We start from the raw sequence: 8,427 nt of genomic DNA on the forward strand, positions 1-8,427 counted from the left end.
GTCCGTATCGTCTGGCTCTACAAAAATATCACATGATCCACCCCATCAGGTAAACGCTGTAAGAAATTAAATAAAAACTGTGCCAAAATAGCAATTTTTTTGTCACCTTGCCTCACAAAAAATGTAATGCCAAGTGATCAAAAAGTTGTATGTACCACAAAATGGTACCAATCAAGCCATCATCTCATCCCACAAAAAATTAGCCCTTACCTAAGACAATCACTCAAAAAACTAAAATATGGCTCTCAGAAAATGGCAACACAAAAACAAGGTATTATTCTTTTCAAAAATTATTTTACTGTGTAAAACTTAACAAAAAAAAATAAATAGACATATTAGGTATCACAACGTCCGTAACAACTGGCCTTATAAAAATATCACTATCACTTGATCTACCCCTTCAGGTGAACACTGTCAAAATAAATAAACACAAACTGTGACAGAACAGTCATTTTTTGTCATCTCGCTTTACAAAATGCGTAATATTGAGTGATCAAAAAGTTATATATATACTCCAAAATGGTACCAATGAAAATGTCACCGCATTCCACAACAAATGACCCTCCACATAAGACAATCGGTCAAAAAATAAAAACCAATGACGCCTGTAAACCAATCCATCAACATCTGCACTGCAAAAGCCATATGGTGCTACTTCCTTTCTGAGTCCTGCCATGTGCCCCAACAGCAATTTACCACCACATATGGGGTATTGCCATATTCAGGAGAAAATGGGTAACAAATTATGGGGTGGTGCTTTTTCTCCTGTTATCCCTTTTGAAAATGAAAAAATTTGGGGCTAAAGCAACATTTTATTGAAAGAAATTAAACTTTTCATTTTCACAGCCAAGTGTTTCTAAATTCTGTAAATCACTTATGGGGTCAATGTGCTTAGTACCCCCCTTAATAAATTCTTTGAGGGTGTAGTTTCCAAAATGGGGTCACTTTTTGAGGGTTTCCACTGTAAGGGTTAGTCAGGGTCTCTTCAAATACAACATTTTTTAATCTGCTTCCAAAAACCATATGGCGCTCCTTTGCTTCTGACCACTGCCATGTGCCCCTACCGCAGTTTACTACCACATATGGGGTATTTCTGCAAACTGCAGAATCATAATAATGCATATTGAAGTTTATTTTGCTGTGTTAACCCTTGCTGTGTTGCAAGAACAAAATGATTAACATAAAAAATATGCAAACAAAATGAAATTATGAAATTTCACCTCCATTTTACAATTCTTGTGGAACACCTCAAGGGTTAACAAAGCTTGTAACATCAGTTTTAAATAATTTGAGGGGTGTAGTTTCTAAAATGGGGTCATTTATGGGTTATTTCCATTACATAAGCCCCTCAAAATCACTTTATAACTGAATTGGTGATGAAAAAAATAGTTTTGGAAATTTTCTTGAAAATTGGTTCTAAAATTCTAAGCCTTCTAACGCCCTAAAAAAATTAAATGACATTTACAAAATGATGCCAACATAAAGCAGGCATATGGGAATTTTGATTGATAACTATTTTATGAGGTATTACTATCTCTGTCTTAAAGGTAGAGAAATAAAAAAAATGTAAAAAGTTTTTGGTAAATTTTTGATTTTTTTAATAAATAAAGGTGAAATATATTGAAACAAATTTACCACTCAAATAGTTAATTTTAAAAGGAATTGAAAGTAACAAAGTGGAATAGGTTGAGACTAGTTTACTAGGGTTGAGCGAACCCGAACTGCAAAGTTCGGGTTCGTACCGAACTTTGCGAGTTCGGGTACCTGGACCCAAACACGGCTTTTTCACTGAAGTTCGGGTTCGGTGTTCGGTTGATTTTATTATTTTTTATCATAAAATGGTTATAACGGAAAATAATTGAATTCTTAAGACAGAATGCTAAATAAAATGGCCATTGAGGGGCTAAAAAAAAAAAGTCAAATTCAAAACTTTTTTACTCACTTATCTGGAGGACTTTCTTCCCTTTCTGAGCGTGGGCAGCAGCTCATCAACCACCTGCATCTCCCAGGAAGCATTGCAATTAGCTCTTGTTAACTTCTTTATCACCTACATAGAAAAAAGTCCCTGACAACCCCAGAAATATATATGGTATGTAATGACCATGTTTTTTTTCCTGGCCACTTTTCCATGAAGCCCCACTTTGTGGAGAGTAACGTCCTATGGACAGATATTCATAGTGTTATCATTGGTGTCACTGTCAAATCTCTGATTAAAGGGGCTGTCCCATCTCAGACATTGATGGCATATAGCTAGGATATGCCATCAATGTCAGAGAGGTGTGAGTTCCACCTCTGTGACCTGCTCCTATCTCCAGAATGGGGCCACAAAATGAAGGAAAGTGGACTGTGCAAGCGCTGCAAGCCCCCATACACCACAGTATAGTCGAGTACTGGCTTGGCTTTTTTCAGCAGTCCTATAGTAGAGAATGGAGAGCACCTGCACATACAAGGTACGCTCTCCTTCATTTTGGGGGTCTCATTCTGGAAATCGGAGCCAGTCCCAGAAGGACCCATACCTACATGATATCCTAGCGATATGATATCAAAGTATGCGATGAGCGAACCCCTTTTAATGTCCTCCATGCCCTGTCTGTTCTGTATGGAGAAATGTATCTGTGTTCACATCATGCGGCAGATCATGAGATGCTTTGATCACACACAAAGGGGCCTTATTCAAATAGTTATGTGACTTCAGAAGCTATTTGGTTGGACCAGACCTTATTTAGGGGTTTCATAGCAAAGGGGTGAATACATATGCACTCACAACCTGTCCGTTTGTATTTAGTAAAGGGGTTGTCCCACCTCAACATTTGTGGCATATCGTTAGGATATGCCACAAATGTCAGATAGATGCGGGTTCTAAGTAACTCTGGGATTTGTCCCTATCTCCAGAACGGGGCCCCAAAGTGAAGAGAGAACAGCCAAGAATGCCACCCTCTATTCGCCACTATGGGAGTTCCGAAAATAGTCAAGCAGCAGCTGGACACAACACAGTATGCAGTATAGGAAAGAAGCAGTAGGTGGCGCCATTTGACAACATTTGTTACATTTCTATTTCTATAAGACAACTGTAAAAAAAGATTGTAACAATTTCACTTGCAAAAAAGTGTGTGTGTTTGTGTGTTACATAGTTACATAGTTAATACAGTTGAAAAAAGACAAACGTCCATCAAGTTCAACCAAGGGATAGGTGGGGACGCGAATCCCAGAAGGAAGTGAGACTCAGATTTCTATACGTTTTCATAAGCATTAATGTTGTTTACTTTTTAGAATTCATCTAAACCCTTTTGAAACTGTCCACTGTTCCTGCTGTGACCACGTCCTGAGGAAGTCTATGCCACAGATTCACAGTTCTTACAGTAAAGAAGTTTTGACACTTCTGAAGACTAAACGGTTTCTTCTCCGGTCGGAGGCAGTGCAGTTTTTCACCTTTTTTTTTTGTATGGCCCATTTATATATTTGTATAGGTTAATCATGTCCCCCTTTAGACGTCTCTTCTCAAGACTAAATAAATGTAATTATTTTAATCTTTCTTCATAATTAAGACCCTCCAGGCCCCTTATCAGTTTAGTCGCTCTCCTCTGTACTTTTTTCAGCTCCAGGGCATCCTTTCTATGGACTGGTGCCCAGAACTGAACTGCATATTCTAGATGAGGCTGCACCAACGCTTTGTAAAGTGGTAATATTACATCCCTGGCCCGCGAGTCCGTGCCTCTTCTAATGCATGACAATATACTGATAGCCTTAAAAGCAGCTGATTGACATTGTATGCTGTTATTTAATCTACCATCTACAAGGACCTAATCCAAATCCTTTTCTATAAGTAACTCACCCAGTGTTACATCACCTAGGACATATGATGCACGGAGATTGTGTGTATTTGTGTGTGTATATGTACTGGACCTCCGTGTATTATGTTATAAAAGGCCTCATGCACACGACCGTTGTTTTATTCCGTGTCCGTTGTGCCGTTTTTCTGCGGACCCATTGATTTTCAATGGGTCCGTTGAAAACTCAGCAAAATGCACCGTTTGCCATCCGCGTCCGTGATCCGTGGTTCCAGTCCATCAAAAAAATATAACCTGTCCTATTATTTTCGCAGAAAAAAAGGTTTGCAGACCCATTCAAGTCAATGGGACAGCAAAAAAACGCAGAGGCACACAAGATTGTCATCCGCGTCCGCGTCCGTTTTTTTCCTATCATTTGCATGGCAAACCTGTCTTAGACTTTTTTTTTACATTCCTTTATGTCTGGTGGTCCTCCAAAAATAAAGGAAGGCACACGGAAACAAAAACGGAAACGGATCACGGAACAACGGAACCCCATTTTGCGGAACGGAACACAACAACGGTCGTGTGCATGAGGCCTAATGCGTATAGACTTTACAGTATGTACTACATAGTGCTTAGGGCACCTTTATGTTTAAAATATGATGGTACATTGGCAAATAGAGTGAGAATCATAAAAACTAGCCAAAGTTAAAAGCAGGATTATTACAAATTACGAGATATAGCAATTGTTTCATACGTTTTTTAAAGGGGTATTCCCATCTGAGACAATGGGGGCATATTGCTAGGATATGTCCCCATTGTCTGATAGGTGCGGGTCCCACCACTAGGACTTGCACCTATATCGAGAACGGGACGGGGAAAGTGGTGGCTGGAGGACCCCGGCCACCAAAAAAGTGATCTCCCCGTTGAAGTGAATGGGAGCGCACCGTGTATGCATGGCCACCACTAGCGCTCAGCTATTTTGGCGACCTCATAGAAATGAATAAAGGGTGGCTGCGCAGTGCACCCTCCACCACTTTCAGGGTTCCGTTCTTGGTGTAGGTTCAGGTCCCAGAGGTCCTAGCGATATGCCCCCATTGTCTGAGATGGGAAAACCCATCACAGGTACAGTAAGTAGTGCTAATTTCCCCGTGTAGTTACTGGAGCCGGACTTGTGATAATCTGGTCACCTCAGCTGCCATACTAATGGGATTTTTCTGTGATGATGGTCACTTCAGTTTAACAAAAGGGATCAAGTAATCCTTGGGGATGCCATAACTATCTAAAGTAGAAACAGGTATGTAGAACAACCCTAGAGATGCTCTACAACCCATCACTAGTTATTAGCAAAAGACTATTACAGTCGGTAGTAATTCTGATAATACCATACCAATCTGAAATTATTATTCATACAGTTCCCTAGCTGCAAGGGTGGCATTCCCCTTTTAGTTATTAATACAGGTATGGAGACTAGTACTGGGTCACTTCTCACACCAGAAAAGATGGTGTTATGTGGAACCACTGTGTCAACTGAACAGATTTGTCTTTTTGCTACTCCCAAGGGCATTATCCTGACAGTCCTCTGGTATTCACCATTTAATCCCTATATAGGGATCTGGACATCACTGCAGGGAGACACCAGCCCCCTTCCTCCTGAATGGTTGACAGCAGAGCACAGAGGGATAAGGCAAAACCATAGTCAGGGACAGGCCGAGGTCAGGGCAGGCTGAGTACATGCAATCCAATAAACAGTCCAAGGTTGAGGCACATTACAGAGATCAGGCAGAGTTCAGGTCAGATAGTAAAGGGTCAAATCCAGGAAACAAGCAGAAGTCAGTACACAGGGGGGATATCTGACTCAAACCTATTGCTCAGGCACCTTCTCAAAAGGGAAGGTGTCTTAAATAACCCAAGGTGGCCAGCGATTTGCTGGTGAAGATTAGGGTGCACACGTGGCCATTTAAGAGTCTGAGGGAGCGCAATAAGAGAGGCTTAGCCAGTAAGTAGGCTGCCACCTGGGTAGAGAACATACCTACACCAGTGGCTGGATCCGCCATGAAGGAGAGGAGAGAGGGAGGAGGCACCCAGAGCGGGTTATGACAGCAGCAGCCGCCACTGTAATAGGTGGTCATGACCACCAGCTGCCTTCCTCTTCCCAATCCTTTCTCTAAGTTAAGGACTAGGAAAAGAGAATGGGGTCACCTTTACCACAGAATTAGAGTGACTGCAAGGATTGTTTCTATGGAGCCTATCTCCTTGATACCAACTTCAATTGTGACTATTACAGTTCCCCACCTCGGGTTAACCATTATATAGTTATGGTAAAGGCATCTTAAAGGGTCTAGGACTATGCTGGCAAGCATTTTTATTATACATTTTTGGACAGATCTAGTCAATGTCTGATAACAAATGCCATAAAATACAGCGCTGAGAAAGGTGCTTAGGTTTCAGCTCAGAGCCAACACTAGTGTATGTGCCAGGGTGATTCAATCCACAAAAATAGTGAGATTTGACACAAAAGGCCGGACGATTGATGAGATTATTACCTGTAAGAGATACAGACAGTGCAGTGTTTGTAGCTCAGCAGGTTTTAATGAAACACAGAGCTGAGGAGGGGATGAAAACCCGGCCTACACTCTCTTCTGTCAGCGATGCTCATAAACCGAAATGTTCTTTTTTGAGATGGTTTTTGGAGAAATAAGTTTGTGAGTATACATAAAACTTGAAAAGAAAAAAGATCCAGGAGATTAACCCTCAATGATTACACGCGGCAGAGAGCAATGGAATACATTATTGCTTGAACTAAATGTATAGGCAGAATAGGCAGCTGCCTAGGGTACCAGTGAGAGAGTGATAGCAGTGGCCGTGAGGATATGACATCACGTCACCTGCACTGGCAGCTGGTTCTGTTACACTGGCAGTTCTTGTTCAGACTAGACCACGTATAAAAATGGCCGTGGCTACTCCGGTTTACTTCCCTTCCTTGTATGATAAGAGTGTCTTCGATTCTTCAGAGAATTGTTTTAACATCTGGAAGAAATTTGGGATCCACTTGACTGAAGATCCTAGCCACAGAGGAGAGGTCTCCCGCTGGCCCCCTGGATTAGCAGATCTTAGCTATATCCCAATCTGGTTCTTCTCAACGTCTATCCAGGAAGACCTAAGACCCAAGACGAGCCTCTCGGACAAACTATGTGAGCTGGAGATTCAAATCAAGGAGATAGAGCTCCTTGTTATAACAGGAGATTGGTTTGATGTTCAAAAATGTAAGTGATCCTCATGGGGTGTCTAATTTTAGGGGGCGCTTCATTTTTAAGCGGTACCATTTTTAGGGGTGTTTTGCATATAGGACCATTGCCGGTTATCTGACTCCTTATTGCAGTGCTTGGATTACCCGTTCTGAAATTACTGCTTGAAGCCCACATGGGGTAAGAGTAATTATGATGATTAGTCCTTTGTATTGGTATGGGGTATTTTTTACCATAAAACATACCTGCGCTCTGTACCTTTAAATCCCCGGCTTAATTTTTACCCGCTGGCAGTTATTGGTCAGGTGGAGACTTGTCAGTTGGAGCATTTCCAGTCGTAAGTATAAACCTGAAAATATACCGTACTTTTATATCATTTTATATATATATTTGAGACTTGTCAGAAGATGCCATCTCGGAGGGTCTGTTGGCTCCAAAAAGAACCACCTTTTGGTTTTGGATAAGGCATTTCTGTACCTCTGAGCTACAGTATGTTGGTGGCAGTTCACTTCAATGCGGGGTTTACATTTACAGATATTGGTCCAAATCAGATGATTATATCTTAACTTAATTTTAGGAAAATGCCCAACCTACTACTTGAATATTTTGGTGGAATGGGAACTAAATTGCTCTTTCTTTATGCCTCGTGCACATGGCCTGTAATAGGCCTCCCAGGTCCATTGGGCTTTACTATTCTTCGATATCATGGACATAACTACCAGGGCAGAGCGAGTATTAGCTGCTATGGGGGCCCAATAATTAAAGAGGCCCACTCAGGCAGAAGGTGCAGTTAGTAAACCAAGGAAGGAAGCATGAAAAAGTAATTTCGACTCCATTCTTAGTTTTACTGTAAAGCCCCATAGTTAAAGGGGTTCTCTCACTTCAGCAAATGGCATTGATCATGTAAAGGCACTTACTAATGTATTGTTATTTTCCATGTTGCCTCCTTTGCTGTCTTGATTCATTTTTTCCCTCACATTATACACTGCTCATATCCAAGGGTTACGGCCACCGTTGCAGAGCAGATATGAGGTGGTCAGGACGGCATCTGCTGCACATATGTTCCTATGTGCGCTCCTACAGCTTTTTCCTATAGTGTGCAAGCACGACCACCGCTGCTGGATTGCAGGGTGGTCATAACCCCTGGAATTGAGCAGTGTATAATGTGATGGAAAAATGAATCCAGCCAGCAAAGGAAGCAATATGGACAATCACAATACATTAGTAAGTGCCTTGTATTAACTTTCTCTACATGATAAATGCCATTTACTGAAGTGAGAGAACCCCTTTAGCTCTGCTGTGCATATTGTATGCTATGCTGTGATATCACATGTGTATTATATCTCCATGCAGAGGTAGATTTGGCATTTCTGGGGCAGCATGCAAAGTTATGTTTAGGGGCTCCACCC

The sequence above is a fragment of the Bufo gargarizans genome, chromosome 10 (assembly GCF_014858855.1).
Source record: "Bufo gargarizans isolate SCDJY-AF-19 chromosome 10, ASM1485885v1, whole genome shotgun sequence".
Lineage (NCBI taxonomy): Eukaryota > Metazoa > Chordata > Amphibia > Anura > Bufonidae > Bufo > Bufo gargarizans.